Source organism: Chiloscyllium punctatum, chromosome 12 (genome assembly GCF_047496795.1).
Source record: "Chiloscyllium punctatum isolate Juve2018m chromosome 12, sChiPun1.3, whole genome shotgun sequence".
NCBI classification, from domain to species: Eukaryota; Metazoa; Chordata; class Chondrichthyes; order Orectolobiformes; family Hemiscylliidae; genus Chiloscyllium; species Chiloscyllium punctatum.
Window position 1 is genome coordinate 12154320 of NC_092750.1, and position 23245 is coordinate 12177564.

General features: G+C 44.6%; 1 protein-coding gene across 3 annotated transcripts in view; it reads left to right on the plus strand.

Moving 5' to 3' along the window:
* c12h3orf18 (chromosome 12 C3orf18 homolog) overlaps positions 1–23245 on the plus strand; it is an 86692-nt gene that overhangs the window by 30213 nt on the left and 33234 nt on the right. Inside the window, exon 1 of one of the 3 annotated variants that reach the window (XM_072581855.1) lies at positions 23046–23111. The exons of the other annotated variants lie outside the window; for them this stretch is intronic. The gene's annotated coding sequence lies outside the window, so the exon portion shown is untranslated. Of the gene's footprint in view, positions 1–23045; positions 23112–23245 lie in introns of those variants that run through there. 3 annotated transcript variants of the gene reach the window in all.

A 23245-nucleotide genomic window follows, 5' to 3' on the forward strand; every position in this document is an offset into this window, starting at 1 on the left:
TCATGTTTCGTTTCAGTGATGTTATGAGTAAAGGACTAGGGAAACTTGATATTATGGTTGAAATTTGGACTTCACCAAAAAAAAGGGGGGGTTAAAGTGGTCCAAAGGAGTATCTTGGTTTTAACCCCTTCCTGGTCTGTACCGACTTTGGGGATCACCATCTGGCTTCCATACCTTGCAGGGTGCTCCTTCACCAGAATAGTCTGTCAGCAAATTGGCCACATATTGCAACAATGCTGATTTTTGACATGCATAGGGAGATAGTTACTTTGTGTTATATCCTCCTGCAGATAATGCAATACATACCATTTAAAGGACACATTTGTGATATTGTCAGTGGAATGTGACTTAATGCTATAAAGCTCTCAGTCTCCATCGTACTGAACTCTGTCCTCTTACAGCATGACACGCGGAGCAAAACGTGCTAAAGTACATCTGAGTTGCTTAGCTTGAGGCCAGATACATAAGTGCCTATCATTGTCATAGTCATAGAGGAACTCAGCACAGAAACAGATCCTTTGGGCCAACTCATCCCCACCAACCAGTTATCCTATATCAATCTAGTCACATTTGGTTCATATTCCCCCTATACCCTTCCTATTTATATACCCATCCAGATGTGTTTTAAATGTTGTAATTATACTAGCCTCCACCACTTCCTCTGGCAGCTTATTCCATACACGCACCACCCTCTGTGTGAGAAAGTTGCCCCTCTGGTCCCTTTTATATCTGTCCCCTCTCTCCCTAAACTTATACCCTCAAGTTCTGGATTCCCCCAACCCATGGAAAAAATCTTGTCTATTTACCCTATCCAAGCCCCTCATGATTTTGTAAACCTGTATAAAGTCACCCCTCAGCCTCCGACACTCCAGGGAAAACAGCCCCAGTCCATTCCTGTAGCTCAAACCCTCCAACCCTGGCAACATCCTTGTAAAGCCTTTCTGAACCCTTTCAAGTTTCACAACATCTATCCTACAACATAGAGGCCAGAATTGCATTGTGTATTCCAAAAGTGGCCTAACCAATGTCCTGTACTGCCACAACATGACCTTCCACCTCCCATAGTCAGTGTACTGACCAATAAAGGAAAGCATTCCAAATGCCTTTAAATTAACTTTGTAATCTGGAATTAAAACCTGGTGTCAGTAATGGTGACCATAAAGCTATCATTGATTGATATGAGAACTGCCCTTTAGGGATAGAAGATAAAGACAATAACTGCAGATGCTGGAAACCAAATTCTGGATTAGTGGTGCTGGAAGAGCACAGCAGTTCAGGCAGCATCCAAGGATCAGAAGTCTGCCCTCTATGTGACTGTAAAGGACAGCAATGTAGCGGACTCTTAACACCTTCGAAAATGGCCTAGAAAGCCAAGGGCAGTGAATATGACACCAAACATTCTGTGAAAGAATAAACAAAAATAGAAAGCTAACAGAGTGTGAGGGTGGCACGATGGCTGAGTGGTTAGCACTGCTGTCTCACAGTGCCAGGGGCCCAGGTTCCATGCCACCCTTGAGTGACTGTGTGGAGTTTGTACATTCTCCTTGTGTCTGCGTAGATCCCCTCTGCGTGTGATTAGATTAGATTACTTACAGTGTGGAAACAGGCCCTTCGGCCCAACAAGTCCACACCGCCCCGCCGAAGTGTAACCCACCCATACCCCTACATCTACATCTACCCCTTACCTAACACTATGGGCAATTTAGCATGGCCAATTCACCTGACCTGCACATCTTTTTGGACTGTGGGAGGAAACCGGAGCACCCGGAGGAAACCCACGCAGACACGGGGAGAACGTGCAAACTCCACACAGTCAGTCGCCTGAGGTGGGAATTGAACCCGGGTCTCTGATGCTGTGAGGCAGCAGTGCTAACCACTGTGCCACCGTGCCGCCCACGGTGTGCTCCCGCTTCCTCTGGGTGTGCAGGTTAGGGTGGATTGGCCATGCTAAATTATCATGTCGTGTCCAGGGATGTGCATGTTACAGGATAATTTAGCATGGCCAACCCACCTAGTGTCCAGGGGTGTGTAGTTTAGGGTGGATTGGCCATGCTAAATTGCCCCGTAGTGTCTAGTGATTTTTAGGTTGGGTGGATCAGCCATGGGAAATAGGGGATAGAGAAAGGGGTGTGGGTCTGGGTGGAATGCTGTTTGGAGGGCTGTTGTGGACTCGATGGGCTGAATGGCCTGCTTCCACACCGTAGGAAATCTGAGACTGAGGACACGTAAAGGGTGACTGGGCTGATTCCCTAAATGCCTGGCCAATCCGGCGGGTTTGTAAGGACCGTTTTAAGGGAGTTGGGGAGGGAAAATCAAAGGCTTAGGGCAGTTGAATAGTACAGGAGCAATTACCGACGAGACTGCTATAGAGGCCACCACCAGAGGTTGGCAGTCTGGGTGGGTTACTCTCCGGAGGGTCGGTGTGGACTTGTTGGGCCGAAGGGCCTGTTTCCACACTGTAGAGAATCTAATCCTAATAGCAATGGAGGAGTTAGCGGTCACAAAGAAATGTGACTTGTGCCCCATGGAGGTGCCCTCCCCCTACGATTACCCACTCCACCACCTGGCACTTTAAAGTTAGCAGCCTGGAAGAAGGGAGCAAATTGGATAATAAAAAGCTTATTCTTTTAAATAATTGGGTGATTTGGGGGAAGCTAATTCTGCTTTGTATGTTTTACAGAATTAACAATGTTTTGCTGTTTCTGTGTGGGCTGCTCTTGTGCTGGTACTGGTGGTGGGGTCTGGTAGGTGGTGTTTGCTGAACAACACAGCAATGAATTACCCGTCTGCAGTTCTGGTTTTCCACATCCAATCAGACTGAGCCAGTGTGAGCCTTTTTTAAAGGCTGCTTAAGATACACAGGCCTCCAAGATTAATAAGGTCTATCAGATATAATTACAGTTCTGAAGGGAAGAAAATCCTTTCATTTTTAACAAGACACAAAAGCGCCCACTGCAGCTGTGGTCTGTTTTCCCTTTTCTCACAAATTGCTTCTGCAACCAGTACCGTCCAAAACAACCCCAAGAAAAAAATACTCGGGGAAGCTGCGGGTTTGTGTGTGCCTTTTGCAGCCTTCACTCTGTCAGACACTGACATGGCCAGGTCAAAGTGCCCATGTACCCAGAGCAGGTCAGCTGAACCTTGACCTGTCGGTGAACTCTGTCTTGACACTGTACTGTCAACACCCGGTCACTTGGCCTCTTGTTTGTGGGGTGGAGCGGGGTGGGGGGTGGGGGGTGGGGAGGGAATTGGGGAAAATTGTAGCTGAGTTGAAATCTCGCCTGCCGTGCAGGAGCTGAGCTCCGAGGTGTTGTGGATAGCCTGCCTTCCTGCTATAGGGAGAGGCTGATTAGGCTGGTGCTTTGGCAAAAGTGAGGACTGCAGATGCTGGAAACCAGAGTTTAGATTAGAGTGGTGCTGGAAAAGCACAGCAGGTCAGGCAGCATCCGAGGAGCAGGAAAGTCGACGTTTCGGGTAAAAGTCCTTCATCAGGAATGCAGTCAGGGAGCCTCCATTCCTGATGAAGGGCTTTTGCTCGAAACGTCGATTTTCCTGCTCCTCGGATGCTGCCTGACCTGCTGTGCTTTTCCAGCATCACACTAATCTAGGCTGGGGCTTTGTTTCCCCTTGAGTGTCGGATGACCTTAAAGAGAGCGTATAAAATCTTGAAGGGCACAGATAAGGTCTTTTTCCCCAGGGTAGAAGATTTCAAAACCAGAAGGTGTAGGTTTAAGGTGAGAGGGGAGAGATTTAAAACTGACCTAAGGGCAATTTTATCACACAGAGGGTGGTGCGTGTATGGAATGAGCTGCCAGAGGAAGTTGTAGAGGTGGGTACAATTTGAAAGGCATTTGACAAGGCATATTAGAAAAGGTTTAAGGGGATATGAGCCCAAGGCAGTCAAATGGGACTAGTTCAGTTTAGGATGTGTGGTCAGCATGGGCGAGGTGGGGCCGAAGGGTCTGTTTCCATGCTTTGACTGCATTACTCTGTAACCCATGTACTGGTTACACTTGGCTGTTTGACTTGTACCCCCTTTTTTAATTGCAAACTGGTCTGAGTAATGGTGCTAGTTTGTCAAAGGCCAGCTAGACCAGAGAGAGCCCTAATCTAAAATTTATTGCATTTTTATATTATACACTTTATGATATTTTTAAGTTTTATCATATTTTGTTTAAGCATGCTACGTATTCCACCAGCTGCCCAGCTCTGGACTGGGGGACTACATTGGGTATACCTTTGTTACTAGGTATATACAATGTCCGTCTACTTTTCCAGCGAGCGTTCCTGTAATAACGATAACATAGCCAACCAAGGTCAGAGGCCTGGGCATCAAGACCCACTTGACCAAGCACGTGACTAAGGCTGACTATTCAGTGCGGTATTGAGGGAGTGCTGCACTGTCAAAGATGTTATCCTTTGGATGAAATGATGAAATGAGACCCTATCTACGTTGAGAATGTCAAAGGTTCCTAGGTACTGGTTAGAGGATATCTCAGAGACTTGGCCTATTTATATGTATTGTCCAAAAGTGCACCGAATGTCAATTAAATGGTATTTGGCTGTTGTAAATGGACCACGGTGTGTCGCCTTTGTGAATGACTGCATCAGTTCTCAGACGGAATGTTTACTGTGTGGCCAAACACATAACCTGCAAACTCTTCCAACACCCGCCAATAGCTGGCAATATGAATCATAGAATCCGTATAGTGTGGGAGCAGGCCATTCAGCCCATCGTGTCCTTACCACCACCCCACCACCCCATTTTCCCACTCTGAACCTACCTAACCTACACATCCTTGGACCCTATGGGTCAGCATAGCGTGGCCACTCCACCTAACCTGAGCATCTTTGGGCTGTGGGAGGAAGCCATGGGGAGAATATGCAAATGCCACACAGACAGTTGCCGGAGGGTGGAATTGAACACAGGTCCCTGGCGCTGTGAGGCAGCAGTGCTAACCACTGTGCCACTCCATTCACCCTGTACCAATTTGCTTGCGGCTAAGGTAATAATCCAAAGAGGTTACAGTTTTTTCTCCATAGCCTCTGGTTGCTCATTTTCCTATGCAGAACCCCTTTCCTGTGTTGTTGGTTCCAAATGTAGCACCCCACTGGATTCTATCTCCCCTTCCTGCAAATTCCCCTCCAGCCGTGGGCAGAAGTCCCAAACCCTTGCACCAGGAAAGCAACGTAGGCAGGTGAACTCCCTTCTCTGTTGCAGAGAGCTAGGTCGATCCTCCTGTCTATGCTATTAAACCTTCTCTAATCCACACCTGCAATCCAGGTAATTGAGCCAAGCTGCTTCCTCCAAGGAATATGAATTGTTGTGGTCACATACCCCCTTTACCTGCATGGTGGCACCTGGAGCTATGAATATTGATATTGGAGGTTCCAATATGGCCGACTAGGAATTGCTCCTGCTCGCTCCTGGGGCACGTTTTCCCTGTGTCTGTGTGGACTTCCTTTGGGTGCTCTAGTTATCTCTCACAATCCAAAGATGTGCAGGTTAGGTGGTTCAGCTATGTTAAGTTATCCATAGTGCAGGCTAAGCAAGTTTTTTGAGAAGATTTGTAGCTCAGGTCGAGGTTGTGGATGTAGGTTTGCTCGCTGAGCTGGAAGGTTCATTTCCTGACATTTTGTCACCCTACTAGGTAACCTCTTCAGTGGGCCTCCAGGCGAAGCACTGCTGCTAATTGCTGCTTTCTATTTATATATTTGGGTTTCTTTGTGTTGGTGATGTCATTTCCTGTTCTTTTTCTCAGGGGGTGGTAGATGGAGTCTTAACTCGATGTGTTTGTTGTATCAACAAGTTCATGAGCTGCTGTAAAACCCTATAACTGACGACCAGCAAAACTAAATTCATTTACAAAATACCATGCAAAGACTGTAACAAACACTGCATTGGACTAACAGGCAGAAAACTAGCCACCAGGATACATGAACATTAACTAGCCACAAAACGACATGACCCTCTCTCACTAGTATCCTCACGTACAGATAAGAAAGAATACCACTTCGACTGGGACAACATATCCATCCTAGGACAAGCCAAACAGAGACATACACAGGAGAATTCCTAGAATAATGGCATTCTAACTGGAACTCTAGCAACAAACACACAGAGTTAGAACCCATCTACCACCCCCTGAGAAAAAGAACAGGAAATGACATCACCACCAACCCAAACATATAAATAGAAAACAGGAATCACCAGCAATGCTTCGCCTGGAGGCTTACTGAAGATGTTACCTAGTAGGGTGACGAATCATCTGGAAATGAACCTTCCAGCTCAACGAGCAAACCTACATCCATGTGCAGGCTAGGTGGGTTAGCCATGCAAGGTTAGAATGATAGGGCAGAGGGGCGAGTCTGGATGGGATGTTCTTTGGAAGGACAGTGTGGACCTGATGGGCTGAATGGGCTGTTTCCATACTGTACGGAGTCTAAATAGATTAGAGAGTTAAATATAGCTGTCAAAGGTGTTATACCTTGGATGAAATGATAAAATGAGACCCCATCTACAGGGGGAATGTCAATGGTTCCAAAGTACTGTTAGAGGATATCTCTATAGACCAAATAGATTTGGTCTATTTATGTGTATTGCCCAAAAGTGCATCGAAAATCAATTAAATTGTACTTAGCTGATTAACGTTGACTGGTTGTAAATTGGCCAATAATAATCATGTAGCTCAAAGATTGGTATGGGAGAAATGGGTTCTGAATCATGGGGTACTGGCACTAGTACTGGGGCACATGGGAGTTGTACTAATGGTACAATCTTCACCTGAATTATGCTGGTACCAGTGTCCAGGTGAGTGAAACACTGGGAAAGCAGACAGATCTTTGGAATAAAGTGTGGGGTGAGGGATCAACTGAGGGAAGATAAGATAAATTAAAGAGAAAGGAAGAGACAAGAGAGCAAAGTCATGAAGTATATCAAAGCATGGCAGGGAGTGGCAGAGCTACAAACATAAGAGTGTACCAAGCAGTTAAGGCTAGAGGTTGTGAAGCTAGTAAAAAGGTAGAATTAAAGGCTCAGTAGCTGAATGTGCATTGCATTTGTAGTGTTACAGAGGAGGTAACAGCTCAAATAGAAGTGAATATTATAGAAACATGGTTGCAAAATGTTAAAGGTTGGGTCCTGAAAATTTCAAGAGGAGATGACATTTTGGAAGGACAGGAAACTAGGAACAGGTGGATGAATATCCCTCTTAATTAAGGATGACATTCACAAAATGGAGAAAGATAGCTTTTGTTAAAGGTCAAGACATTTAGATAGAGACAAGAAATGTAGAAAGTTACTTGTGAGAGTAGTTTATAAGCCCCTGACAGTAAACAGACTGTAAGCAGGGTTTCGAAGAAGAGATAATGGAGACTTTTGAGATAGGAATGGTAATAATCGCAAGCAATTTTAAGCTAGAGATTGGCTGAATCAGATTGGCAAAGGTAGCCTCAAAGAACAATTCGCTGAATATTTTTAATGATGTTGTCTTACAGCGGCATGTTCTACAGCCAGGCTGTTCAAGGTCTGCAATATGCAACTAGATAGGATTACTTAATAACCTCATTAGGTAGCAGCAATCATAATGCGATTTACTTAAATAAAAGAAGGTGCTCGAGCCAGAAATGCCCATAATGCAAGGAATAAATAAAAGAATAAAGATGAATCTGAGGGAGAGCATAATGGGTCTAAGACCAATGTTTTAAACTTTAAGCAAGGGTAGTTGTGAGAGTGTGACGACAGAGCTGCCTAAAGTGATCTGGAAAATTAAGGTTAAGGATAAGTCACTAGAGATGCATTGGCAAACATTTAAGATGATACTCCACACACTTATTGAAGGTGCACTCTAATGAAAAAGGAAGAGTAGGGGAAGTCGCAGATTCCACAGCTATTAAAGGAAATTCTAGTATCAAATTGAAAGAAAAATGTAAAATGAAGATGAGTGACATATCAGAAGATTGGGCCAAACACAAAACAAAATGACTTTAAACAAGCAAGGATGGGTTAGAAGAAAGTAGAAAGAAATTTGGAAATGTTTACAAGTATTTATAAAAGCAGAGTAAGTGAAATGAGCATTTGTCCTCAGGAGAGTAAGTCTGGGGGCTGTTAATGGAAAATGCGGAAATAGCAGATGAATTGAACAGATATTTTGTCTTTCCTCATAGAAATTCTCATGAACCAAAAGTCAAAACAATTGAGGAATTGGAAACCATTACAAAAACCAGGGAAAGAGTTCTGAGGAGATGTTTAGAACTAGAAGCTGACAAGTCCCAGGTCTTGATGCACCTCATCCTCTCTGTTTAGTAGAAAAAGCTGCTGACATACTGGACTGGTTCTAAGTTCTGAAAATTCCCCAGGTTCTGGAAGTGTTACATCAGATTGAAAAATAGTGAATGTGACTCCTTTATTCAAGAAAGGTGAGAAACAGAAAGCAGGAAACTACAGGCTGGTTTATTTAATAGTGGTAGTGGGCAAAATGCAGGCATTTGTCATTGGGGATATAGGAAATTTTAATGAAATCAGGCAGGGTCCACATGGTTGTGTGGCAGAGACATTGTGTTTGACTAGTTGATGAGCGTAAATTGAGTGAGTAACATGTAAATGAAGAGGAACCTGTAGGTGAGGTATACTTGGAATTCCAGAAAGCGTTTAGCAAGGTGCCTGCTCAAATGCTCTTACATGAAGTAAGAATAATGGAAAGTATGGATAGAGGATTAGTTAGCTCATTTTACAAAAAAAGTTGTCGCCATGGTCCTACACTCTCCTGAGGGTGAGCTGATTGGTTTAATCTGAGGATCACCGTGTCCCCAGTGAGGGGAGAAGTAAAGATAGTGGGACCTTGATAGTAATCTCAAACTGTTGATCCTGTGATGTTGGTATCACTCTCTTGATTTATTATTATCGCATATACTGCGATACAGTGAAACATATTGTTTTGCGTGCTATCCAGGCAAATCATACCTGACATAAATACATCAGGGTAATAGAACCGAATGCAGAATACAGTGTCCGAGAAGGTGCAGAGAAAGCTCAGCTCTAATATGAGAGGTCTATTCAGAGGTCTGATAACAACGGGGAAGAAGCTGTTCTTAAATCTATTGGTGTGTGTTTTCCAACTTCTGTATCTTCTGCCTGATGGGAGAGAGTATAACCAGGGTGGGAGGGGTCTTTGATGTTGGCTGCTTTCCTGAGGCAGTGGGAAGTGTAGATGGATGGAAGGCTGGTTTTCGTGATGGATCAAGGCTGTGTTCATGACTCTCTGTAGTTTCTTGTTGTCTTGGACAGAGCAGTTTCTGCACCAAGTTGTGATGCATCTGGATAGAATGCTGTTGTGGTGCATCTGTAAAAATTGTTAAGGGTCATTGTGAACATACCACATTTCCATAGTCTTCTGAGGAGGTAGAGGCGTTGGTGTGGTTTCTTGACTGTAGCCTCTATGTGGATGGACCAGGACAGATTTGTTGTGATAGTTACTCCTCGGAACTTGATGCTCTCAACCATCTCCACCTCAGCACCATTCTTCCAGTCAGGACCATGTCCTCCACTCTGTTTCCTTCCTTTTTTCCAACCTTGAAGGAGAGATTGCACCATGCCACTAATCTCTCTACCTCTTTCCTGTAGCATGTTTTGTCATTGTTCGAGATTCGGCCCCACTACAGAGGTGTCATCAGCAAATTTGTAAATGGAATTAGAGCTAAATTTGGCCACACACTTGTGAGTACAAAGGAGTATAGTCAGGGGCTGAATACATGGCATTGCGGGGCACCAGTGTGAGAATTATTGTAGAGGAGGTGCTGTTACTTACTGATTGCAGTCTGTGGGTCGGGGGTCAAGGGTCCAGTTGTAGTGCAGGGAGCAGAGACCTAGGTCATGGAGTTTGGTTGGAATTATGGTGTTGAAGGCAGAACTAAAGTCAATAAATCGGAGTCTGATGTAGGTGTCCTTATTATCCAGAGATGTTCCAGGGATGAGTGCAGGGGCCAGGGAGCTGGCATTTGCAATGGGTGTATTGTGATGGGAGGCAGATTGTAGTGGATCAAGGCAGCCTGGAAGTGCAATCTGGGGTACTCAACAATGCAAACCAGACATCCAGCCAACTGAGCTAATTGACCCCCAAGTTACTAGAAAGGAAACAGAGTAGGTGCAAATGGCTCATTTTTGTGTTGTCAAGATGTAACAAGGTGAGTGCCAAAGGGTTACATCCTCAATTATTTACAATCTATATCAATGGCTTGGATAAAGAAACACTATATAGACTGTAGGTGGTAAAAAGATAGAAGGAAAACCCAGTTGTGAAGATGACATAAGTCCGCAAAGGGATAAAGCTAGGTTAAAGTGAGTGGGAAATGGCCTGGCAGAAGGATTATAATGTGGGCAACTGTGAAAGCATCCAGTTTTGCAGGAAGAGTAGAGAAACAGCACATAAGAGAGCGAGAGATTGCAGGGAGAGCTCTGAGGTACAGAGGCATCTGGCTGTCCAGATATATGAACCACTAAAAGTTAGTATGCAGACACAGCAATGATAAGAAAGGAAATGGCGTGATGTTAGTTATTGTAAGGGGAACAGAATTATAACAGTAGGCATATGTTGTACAGGATATTGGTGTTGCATCAAGGGTATTGAGCACAGCTTTGGTTTCCTAATGTACGATAGACATATTTGTATTAAGATCTGATTGTGAAAAGCTTTACTCAAATGATTCCTGGGATTAAGGTATTCCAGAAACAATAAGCTATTATCTGACGAAAGGTTAGGTAGACGGGGCCTGTCTCTATTGGAGTCTAGATGAATAAAAGATGGTCTTACTGAAAGATTCTGACGATACTTGACAGATTAGATGCTTCCCCACTGTGGGACAGACGAGATTGAGGGGATACCGATTGTAAATAAAGGAACTCCCTACTCCTGACAGAGATAAGGAGACTGTTTCTCTCTCAGGGGCTCCTGAGTCTATGGAACTCTCTTCTCAAAGATCCACAGGATCTGGGTTTTTGATATTTCTTAGGCCGAGTAGATCGATTCTGGACTGACTAGGGAGTCGGCAGAGGCTTGGGGAAAGAGAAGGGCTCAAACAGATCTCAGATGCTGACTGACCTACTGTCCTTTTCCAGCACCACTCTAATCTAACCTCAAACAGATCAGCCATACTTATTGGACAATTACGCCAGCTCAAGGGGCTGAATGGCCAATTCCTACTCCTAATTCTGATGCAATCAAAACTCTTGGTCAAACCTCACATCTTTGGAACTATCACCCAGAGGAAAAGACAAAGCCTTGATGAGGATGATTAAAATCAGACAGAGAGAGAGAGACAGAGAGAGAGAGACAGAGAGAGAGAGAGTTGGGTGGATACGTGATCCATTTCCAGTGAGTGCTTGCTCTTCCACTTGCTGAGAGACTCTAGTGCAAGGGGATTTGTCCTTGTTGTGTACTGTGGGGAGAACGGGGCAGGGTACAATCTGTTTGCGGTTTCCTCTCTGAACCTTTGACTGGTACATTACAACCTTGAAAACAGGTAATCGAGAGCACACGTTATTTCCTTGTCATTCTGTGGAGTGGACCTGGCTGTTACTGACACACCTTCCTTTATCACCGTTCTCCCTCTTGCACACGTTCCAGCCATTCCAAAAAAAACAAAATGGCCGTGCTTTTTTTTTCTTGAAAGACAACTTGGTGATGACAGTCACTCAGCCTCTGGCAGCTCTGATTTCCACAAACCAGTTTAAGAATTAATTACGCCTGCATTCCTGGATTTGGGGTCTGAACTGCAGCAGGAACAATAAGGTATTAGTGACCCATTGCAGAAGGAGGAAACGAGAGTGCAGCTTTGTCACTGTTTAATAAAAATGATCTTAAACTCTGCCAGGGATCATGTATCAGGCTGACAAAGGGGGAAAATACCTCCATAAATGGGAATAATTAGTGGAATTGTCAAGCATCTGAAATCCCGCTTTCCTCATTCTCCTGCACACAGAACCTTTGAAGAAAAACAGAATAGTTCCTGAACAAGCAGCTAATTGATGCTTTAAATGAAATGAGTATGGCTTTGTGGTTATATTACACAGGCAGGCAATAGCTTTTAATTGGTTTTGCAGTGGACTGTATTTTTTTTTCTCTCTGTCTATAAAACAGTTTTCTGAAGAGCGAATGCTTGTTGCTGCTTTCCTATCACTTCTTCGCCAATTGGACAGGAGGTAGTGGCAGTGTCATTGGATTAATAATCCAGAACCCCGGGTGTTTTTACAGACATATAAACAGAGCCTGATTTTAATGGTATGATTGCCCCACTGCATACTCTATTGTATTCTGGATAGATACAGTCTATTGAACCACTGGAAGATGGCCAGCTGATGGAACACATCAGCATTTTGAGTCGGGCAACCTACTCTCTTGAAAAGCCAAACCAACAAAACAACTACTGTAATTCCAGAGATATTTCCAATGTAAATATTGTTAAGAATTGCACATGGATGAGGGTGTTGCTGGCCAGGTCAGCATTTATTGCCCAGCCCTAATTGCGCAGAGGGCAGTTAAGAGTCAACCACATTGCTATGGGGTCTGGAGTCACATGTCAGTCAGACCAGGTAAGGATGGCAGTTTCCTTCCCTAACGTACATTAATGAAGCAAATGGGTTTTTACAAACATCAACAGTTATCATTTTTGATTGCAAAATTTTATTGAATTCAAATTCCATCATTTGTTTGAGTGAGATTTGAACCCAGAATGTTAGCATGGGTCCTGTAACAATACAGACATTTCCACACAACAGACTTGTGTAGAAGCTATAGGTTATGACCTAAAAGGCTCAGTAACAAGGTAGATACATAATTGGCTGATGGGAAACAGAGCATAGGGCAATGGATATTTTCCAAACTTGCCGTGGAGTTCCCCAGGGGTCAGTACTGGAACCCTTGCTTTTCCTGATACATAGTAATAATCTACACCTTTTGTCTATATCTTGGGAAAACACAGCAGGTCAGATCCTAATAACGGAGTGAAGCAGGGTTAAGGTTTCGGGCTGAGATGATCTTTTGATCAGAGTCGAAAAGTATGGTGCTGGAAATGCTGCGGGTCTGAATGAAGAAATTCCCTGTTGAAACCTCTGCTCGTTCCTCGTCCTTTTAAGCTGCATCTTCCCTCTTCAGCCATGTTTCTGATCACGTATTCCTGATGAAGGGGCTTATGCCCAAAGCGTCAACCTACTCCTGCTCCTCGGATGCTGCCTGACCGGCTGTGCTTTTCCAGCACCACACTCTCGACTCTGATCTCCTGCGTCTGCAGTGCTCACTTTCTCCTGTGATCTTTGATCAGTCCAGTCTGATGGCAGATCACCCTGACCTTGTTAGTTCTGAGTTTCTTCATCCCCAAAGCAGTCTGATATGGAGCAGAATATCCAACTCTCTGGTCTAACTAGAAGAATAAACAGTAGGAAATGCATTTCATTACTCCAACTATTTACAGATTACATGACCTAGAGCCTACAGAGACAGTTCACAGCCCAGTACTGTCTGCTACACACCCCTTCCCTATTCTGATCAAGTCCCTGGGAGCACCATCCCAGTCAGTGATCCTTACTGCAATTTTAGTTTGCATGGTACTGGATACTTAATGCCCACCTGTGACAACCTCAGTTTAGCACCCCTCTGAAACACTCCTGTATTGTAGCTTTAATTATATACACAGAGTGGGATTTGAGCCCACAAACGTCCTACCCTGAGAGCACTACCCTCAGAGCCACGGGGGACAGCAAATGTGTAAACCTAGAGATATAGGAGCATGAGTAGGCCATCGTGGATCATCGACCTCAGTCATTTTTCCACATAATCTCCATGTCCCTTGATGTAAAGATGACATATCTAATACCAACACTAAATTTCCCTTTTGGTGCTTTCTATCTCACTCTTCTTGTACATACTGACTATTTATCACCTCCCCATTGGTGACTGTCCCCTCAGCTGATGAGGACAGAAATTCCCTGCTGTGGTCCTTTTTCTCGTTTCTCATCGCTTAAGCTGTGTCTTCCCTTTTCAGCCATTTTTCTGCTCATGTGTCCAGAGATCTCCAACCGTGGCTCATCAGAGCCAAGCTTTGTCCATGGTGCTATATAAATGCACTGCTGTTCAAGACCGGGTGGAGACATGTTTTCGGGCTCTGCAGCCTAGCGAGCGTGATTGCAGGAAGAGTGGATGTCATGTGTCACATCTTCCACACTGGGCTCTTGGCTTGTGTACCGTCCGGTTCGAACAGAAGGAGGAGTCCATATCCTGAACCACATTTCAGCTCCTTCATAATCCAGTGGGAGTCTGGACAGCTGCCATTAGGATCATAGAAACCTGACAATGTGGAAACAGGCCCTTTGGCCCAACAAACCACGCCAACCCTCCAAAGAGTAACCCACCCAGATCCATTCCCTGATCCTATTACTCTACATGTCCCCTGACTAATGCAGCTAACCTAGATATCCCTGAACACTATAAGCCATTTAGCATGGCCAATTCACCAAACCTGCACATCTTTGGATGGTGGGAGGAAACCCAGAGAACCCGGAGGAAACCCACACAGACACGAGGAGAGTGTGCAAACTTCACACAGACATTCACCTGAGGCTAGAATTGAACCTGGGACCCTGATGTTGTGAGGCAGCAGTGCTAACCACTGTGCCGCCCCATTATTCACAATGGTGCCGTTTGGTTGTTGAGGTGGTGATGGGAAGGGACAGGGATGATTCCCAGCAGCTGCAGTTGCCTGTGTGAGTGATGGGTCACACTCTGGCCAGTGAGCAGCAGCTGCGAATATAAACAGAGGCGAGTGTTTTGACAGAGTTCACGCGAGAATCCCAAACCGCTAAGCAGAGGCTGAAAGGCTTCAGGCTTTTGGCAAGTGTTTTAGCTGCGTATTACCATATCCAGGGGAGGGTACTGCTTTAAAGGGAAACTCCAGCCATTGATTCTCACTGATGTCCCTGATGTTATGCTCTGTGTTCTAGTGGGTGTCCACTGAGCAGGGATCTATCTCACATTAAGACCATAAGAAATAGGAATGGGAGTAGGCTGTTCAGTCCCTTGCTCTGCCTTCCAATAGAATCCTGGCTGATCCAGCTTTTTCCTTTACCCTTGATTCCCTGACTGGCCAAGAATCTATCTCAGCGTCAAATATACACAAGGATTTCCCACCCCCTCCCCTTCCTCTCTGTGGCAAGCAGTTCCAAAGACTCGCAACCCTTTTGAGAGAGGAAATTCCTCCTCATCTCATTATAATGAGCAGTTTTATTCAACGTGTCTCATTGTGATTGAGTGAATTGTTTTACCGACAATGAATGCATTGCAGTGATCGGTGTTCTGGAAGCAAAAGTGCACAGTGTGATTCCAAACAGAACAATGGGATTGATGACCAGTTATTTGTTAGGTTTGGGAGTTGAACTGTGACACCAGGAGAACTCTCTGCTTAGATTTTATCATGGGATCTTTAGACAAGTTGCCATTCTGAAAAAGCCTCCTCCCTTAGCTGTACTTTCTGTCTTCTATTAGTTAGTGTAATATTATGAAAAGAGGATTACCTATCTCCAGCACTGTGGACTCTTCATCCTATTCAGTAGCCTAATGTCTGGGTATCTTATCAAATTTCTGAAAATCCAAATATACTCCAAGCACTAACAACATTGCTCAGTGGTTTGTTTTCTGTTTGTCTAACCAATGTTTTTTTTTCGTTCAAGGGTCATCAAACAGCCAAGCAATTAAGAAATAACTCATAAAAATAGCTCATTGTTGGCTTTATGTCAAAGTAGTTACTTGAAGGGTGACTCAATCTCTTCCTCAAATAGATTATTTGAAAACAGAATTGGAAAAAAAAAACATCCTTTACATTCTGGCCTCTATTCTGTTATGGAGCAGGCCAGACCCCCTCAAAATATTTCAAGAAAATAGCCTTGACCTTAACTTTATTAGTTGTTTTAAGCAGGTGTAAAGTGGATATTCCAGGAGTGATGCAGCTGGCCCAACCATTAAGTTTTAAACAAAACAGAATTTGTTTGCAAAATTACCGAATTAAACGCAAACAAAAGAGGACCGAATATAGAATAACATAGCCGCTCCGAAAACCCAACAGATTATCCCAACTTAATGATGCTGTTCCAAATTCCTACAACGATCCCCATAAACGCCCATTGGGGGAGAAAAAGGAAACATCAAACCCAGGTTGTCACAGGAGAGATGTCGGAGAGAGGCAGGATGGAACACCATCTTCCATGGAGCTGTTTCTTTGCTGAGCAGCCTCCAAACTGACTGACTGCTTTCTCTGAACAGCCAGATTGCTAAAACCCAAACCAAATCCAAACCAGAGAAAATATGAGCTGGGAGTACTGGCCGCTCCCCTTTCATTGAACAAGTGTTTTTTTTTAACTTGAAAGCCTTTTACATGAGGCAGTATCTGTTAGCTATAATCAAACTGGTCCTAAAACCGATCAAAACTAGACTTCCTGGAAACTTTACTTGAAGGGTCTGAAAAATGAAATCAAGGGCAATGTAACCTTGGGAAAGGAACAGCAGCATCATGATTCAATAAAGAAGTTATAGATAAAGGTAAAGTTACCGTACTGACCATAGTCTGCTCTCCCATTAGACTGGTGGTGAGTTTAATCTGAGGGTCACCACACCTCAAGCAAGGGGACAGGTTGAGAAGTAGAGCCATTCATGGTAACTTCAGCCAGTGCAGGGATTGAACCCCACACTGTGGGCATCACTCAACCCTCCAACCAAATAAGCAACTGAGCAAAGGGCAAGGGGAACAGTAATGGTTGCAGAGAAGTGATAAAACATTATTAACAAAGCACATAGAAACAGGGACTTTGGCCCATCAAGAGTTGGCCAATCCATGATGCCTTTCTAAGCTAAAATCATTTTGCCTCTACACAGACTGTATCCCTCTATTCATTGTCTAGTCATAGCCCTGTCAAGCCACCTCTTAAATATTACCATTGGATCCGCCTCCCCTTTACCAGTGCTCTTCTGACAGCACGTTCCAGGCACTTATCATCCTCTGCATAAAAAACACTTATCTCTCACATCTCCTTTTAAACTTTCCCTCTTTTACCCTAAACCTATGTCCTCAAGTAATTGACATTTCTACCCTGGGGAAAAGGCTCAGACTATCCATTCTAACCATGTCTCCAATAATCAGGTCGCCCCCTTGGCCTCCTGCATTCAAGTGAAAACAAATCAAGTTTGTCCATTCTTTCCTCGCAGCTAATACCCTCCAAACTAGGCAACATCCTGGTTAACCATTCCTGTTCCCTGTCCATCGTCTCCACATCCTTCTGGTAGGACGCAATATTCCAAATGTTGCTGAAATAAAGTTCTGTACTGCTGAAATAAAGTTCTGTACAGCTGCAACATGACTTGTCAATTTTTATATTCTATGCACCGCCGGTGGAGGTGAGCATGCCGTACGCCTTCCTGACCATTATACCCACTCGTATTGCCATTTTCGGGGAACTGTGGACCTGTACACTGAGGTCCCTCTGTATGTTCATGCTTCTTAGGGTTCTGCCATGTAGTGTATACTTCCCGCCTGTATTAAACTGTCCAAAATGCATTCCCTTGCATTTGCCCAGATAAAATTCCAGCTGCCATTTCTCTGCCCTATCTGTGTCCTGCTGTATCCTCTGGCAATCCTCCTCCCTATCTGCAACTCCCCCAATGTTTGTATTGTCTGAAAGCTTACTAATCAGACCATCTATGTTCTGCTCCAAATCATGTCTGTGGTCTGTGTCATGTCTTGCATTTGATATATCTTTATGGAGCATACCCATCACATTATCGCTGTATCATACCATGAGACCCGAGGGTATAAAGCTCTCCTACTCCTGGGGATCACTTGAAGCATGACACTCTGAGGAATAGGCTCATCTGTTGTCACATCTTAACCTAATATTAGCCCAGATAATTAGATGTCTGAGAAATAAAATATCTCTATATAAGAGTTAGCTGTAATAGATGTCTATTGGAGTCTCCATTCCTGTGATATTCATTCCCAGTTTCTTATCTTATGGGGGAATGTCATTGGATTGCTGCATCGGGTAAAATATTGCGTTAGAGGCAAGCTTATGCCAAACATTGGTTTAGAGTAGATGTTAATAATAGAGGTGATTGGGTGAGTTTAAATATAATGGTTTGAGGTTAGTGTGCTGTATAAACACCAGGATAAACCTGCTGGGCTGAGTGATATCTTCCTGAGCTGTAAATGTCAAAGGTAACAATTAATTATTTCTCTATCCTTCCCCTGTAATGCGATCCCATTCTGATATGTAGTCCAGGTCAAAAGACTGCGGTGTGGATAGGTGGCTACTCCAGGGATATGGTGGGCAGTCTTCAAAAAGAGGGAGGGCACAGATTGTCACTTTGAATTATGGCAAGTTACTTGTTGGGTTCAGGGGTTGAACTGTGACACCCAGAGAACTCTCTGCTCAGATTTTGTCATGCGATCTTCAGACAAGTTGCCATTCTGAAAATGCCTCCTCCCTTAGCCCTACTTTCTATTAGTTAACCAATACTCTTTTCATAATATGGAGCAGCTTCCAAGAGTAGATTCCTAATGGAGTGAAGCCAAGGCTGACTGTATACTTTACCTCTCTCTCTTTTTCTCTCTCGCTCTTTCTCTCTCCTCTCCCTTATGTAATATCCATCAGCTGTCTTCTACAAGGTTTTGGGTTTAGGGTTGAGTGGATTATAAATTATGCTGCTGATTTGGAAAGCAAGACACTTAGTGTGGTAGATCTGATCTATAAACTCCCAAATACATTATTGCCTTTGATTTAACACATAAAAGCTCAATGTTCCCACTCTAAGGCAGCACTTATGTAGTTTACCTCCCTGATGTGCTTTCTGTATCTGTGCTCAATTAGTATCCCTTCATTGGCCGACGTGGTTGGACTGACAGCTCCCACCTGGAACCATGTTACGAGCCACGCGATGGGACTTTCAACCTTGACAATGGAGAGTTCAGATGCCGGTCTCGGGGGAGATGTAAAGCAGCTAGTTGTTATACAGACAGCTTTGGCTCACTCCCGATGGTCTTGCTGGCTGCATTCACTCAAAGGGACGAAAACTATCAGGGCAAGAGCTGCCCTGGGATTGGGGGAAAATAGTCCGCGTGAGCCCTGTCAGGCAGTTGCTGGGGACATATCGCTGGTTTGTGATCGTGCAAAGACCTTTGAACCAGAATGTAATTCATTAAAAACTCAACATCAAGGCTGCTGTGTGGTTTGAAAGAGAAGCAGCCTTTAAAAACAGTTTTCTTCCATAGAATCCCTACAGTGTGGAAGCAGGCCCATCCAACCATCAGGTCTGCACCAACCTTCCAAAGAGCATCCCACCCCATTCCTGTAATCCTGCGTTTGCCGTGGCTAACCCACCTAGCCTGCACCTTCCTGAACACTATGGGGTAATTTAGCATGGCCAATCCACCCTAACCTGCACAACTTTAGACTGTGGGAGGAAACCAGAGTACTGGGTGGTAACCCACGCAGACACTGCAAACTCCATGCAGACAGTTGCCAGAGGGTGGAATCTAATCCGGGTCCCTGGCGCTGTGAGGCAGCAGCACTAACCACTGAGTCACCGTGCTACTATATAGAAGTTGGCAAATTATGTAACAACTGCATCAAACTTTAGTGAGACCATGTTTAGAATACAGTTCTGGTCACCACACGATCAGAAGGACATGGAGAGGGCACAGAGAAGATTTACCAAGATGTTGCCCAGTTTGGAGGGTTCTAGTTATAGGGAGTGGTTGGATAAACTTGAGTAGTTTTCACTGGAAAGACAGGCTGAGGAGCAACCTGATCACAGTCTACAAAATTCTGAGAGACATAGGCAGGGTGGATAGTCAGAGGCTTATTCCTAGGATGGAAAGGTCAGCTACAAGAGGGCACAGGTTCAAGGTGAGAGAGGGAAAGTTGAGGGGGAATGTTTCATCCAGAGTGCCAATGGGGGTGGTGGAAGCAGGCATGTTAGAAATGTTTAAGTTATATCTTGGAAGATTCATGAATGGGAGGTGAATAGAGGGATAGAAACTGCATGGGGCAATAAGTAGTCTAAGTAAGGATTAAGAATCGACGCAGTCTTGGCAGGCTGAAGGGCCTGTTCCTGTGCTGAATTGAATTGTATTTTTTTCACATGCCGAGGTTCCAAACTCCAAGTATAAAACGGTAATACACCTGGAAATCAACTTGGGGCAATTAAACCCATTAAAGATACAAAGTTAATTCAAATTATTATAGGCCAATTAGTACTTCCAGCCAATTCTGCTGTCAGAATTCAGCTCTTATCTTTACTGGTCCCTGAAAGGAACGGCTCATCTTGCCTTTTTTCCCATGGCCCTTTGCAATGTTCCATTTTGCTGTCTATGGGCCTTGAAAGATTTATAAGGGTTAATTATTAAGTGCAAGAACAGCACCCTCAGGGATGATGTGATTGGGCATGGTGGGAGAATAAAGTCGGATTTTGGGCAAGATGGTCCTCAGACTAAGTCGTCCCCACAGTCTGTGTAGTTCGTATAGCTAGAAATAGCTTTCAGGTCTGTTTTGTTTACTCTGCCAGATAGTTCTCAGTACAGCACAGGGAGAATTGCTGCTGACGTTGAGAATGAAGGTTCTGATTTTGAGGGAGTGGGGTGGCCCTTGAACTCTGACTACCATATTGTCCCGGTGCACCATGGGAAAGCAGGGATGAATGGAGACCCAGGTTCTGCTGCACAGACGCACACGCACACACACGCACACACACACACACACACACACACACACACACACACATACGCAATCACACATGCTGACAAACAAACACTCGACACACACCATGCTCACACACGCACTCACTCATGCACACACACATGCTCACATAAGTGCACACACACACTTTCACACACACATAAACAAATACACACGCACTATCTGTCAAACGCACTCACATACACACACACACTCTCTTACGCACACATACATGCACTCACACACGCATGCACCCATACATGCACGCAAGTGCACACACACACACACTCTCGCACACATGCACACGCACTCACACCCACCCTTGAGTGATCCTGCCTCCATCACACTCTCAGGCAGTCCACTTCACATCCTGACTATGTGCTGTGTACTTGTCTTGTTATCACTTCACCTGCAAAACACCTTCAATCCGTGCCTTCTGGTTCTCCATTCTTTCAGCAATGGGAACAGTTTCTCCCTAACTACCCTGTCCAGACCTGTGTAATTAGATAGTGCCTGATTTGTATCTCAACTCCATTTACTCTCATTCCTGTGTTCATAACTGTGTTCATAGACTTAATAACCTGATCACTTGCTTGGATAAGTGGACCCCCAACAATATTCAAGAGCCATCCAGGAAGCAGCCCATTTGAATTGGCACCACATCTACTCCCTCCATCACTGATGCTCAGTAGCAGCAGTGTGTACCACCTACAAGATGCAGAACTTCACCCAAGATCCTCAGACAGCACCTTCCAAACCCATGGCCACTAACATCCAGAGGATAAAGGGAGCAGATACATGGGAACACCACCACTCACCAGCCTGACTTGGAAATATATCGCTGTTCCTTCACTGTCACTGGGCCAAATTCCTGGAATTCCCTCCCTAATGGCATTTTGGGTCAACCCACAGCCGGGTGGACTGCCGTGGTTCGAGAATGAAGCTCACCACCACCTTCTCAAGGGGAAACTGGGGATGGGGCAATAAATCCTGGCCCAGCCAGTCACGCCCACATCCCATGAATGCATTAAAAAAAAAATCTATGCTTTAGCAAGTATGCTACCAGAGCTCTCTCTTGGGTTGGTCCACAAGGGGTTAATTAACGTACGTTCTTTCTTTCATCCAGTGACTGTCCCTCATCACTGGTGTTGCTACTTTTCCTCTTTTGCATTCTCTGAACAGGGAGGGAATTTTAAAAAAAAAACGCACAGTGACAAAGAGTAGAACAGTCCAGGCCTGTTGAAGGAGCGCAGTTGTTAAAACACATAGCAGCTGCTCTTGGGTAATTGCTAGCTGGGAGCTTGCCGGAACTTTCTCACAGGTTTAGGGTTTCTTTAGCAGGGATGCACTGCTGTTGGAGCCATGGGTGACACAGCTCCCCCCCCCTCCTCCTTCCCCAAAGGGCCAAGGGGACTCCGCTGAAGAAACTGGGATTGCCTTTCACAGCCCTAATGTGGTCCATCTTACTCCAGAGCGTCGGAATTTAAATGGGATTTAATGGATTTTAGAAGGTTGGGATTCATTAAACCTTTGGGTAGTACGGACCGGATGATAAATACACAACAAAGAAAACTAAGGGCACTGGAGAAGCTTAGAGAACAAGAGGAGGCCATTCAACCTCTTGCAGGTGTGCTAACTCTTTGAAAGGTCGAGCCAGTTTGTCTCACTGACAGACATGCCCTGCAATTAAATAGGAACCAGAATAAAAAGGAGACTATAATTCATGTGTGACCGCCTGTTCAGATTGCCCCTCAATCTGTTTGTCTCCAGAAACCCATCCAATCGTCATTTCAGCCCGTTTAGATTGGCCACTTTGTAATGACCCCTTGTAATGCTGTTCATTTATAATGTCCATTGGCCTTGTTCATTTGTAATGTCCATTTTAAATTCCGCAAGCCTTTGGGTGCTAAAATCTCTGCCTAGTTTCCCTCTGTGCCCCCTCGTTTGAAGCGAGTGGATGGCTCATTGGGATTTGTATGGGAGCTGGAAACCATTCCTTCCCACAGCTGTCGCACATATTTGAGATGCAACAGAAATGAATATCTATTCTGCCATCAATAGCACAGCTTGTCCGAATCTCAAGTATCCACTTCTGCTGTATGGAGGGTGTCCTAATTACCCGACTGGAGAGAGTGAAAGAGAGAGAGAGAGAGAGAGAGAAAAACTGAACAGAGACTGCTGTCATAAATCTAACCATCTGTATTTCCTCCTGGGCTTATATGTCATTGACCATGATGGTCTTGCCCAGGCTAGTACACTATAAATAGCTACACCGAGACAACAGAGAGAGAGGAGTGAGGCGCAGTGGAGGGAAATAAGATTTGACAACCAATTTACTGAGAAGGTTGGTGGGAGTGTTGGGTTTGGAATGATTAGGCTCAGTGATTATTCCAGGCAGAAGTGGGTACTGCAGATGCTTGAGATCAGAGTCAGGATTGGAGTGGTGGTGGAAAAGCACAGCAGGTCAGGCAGCATCTG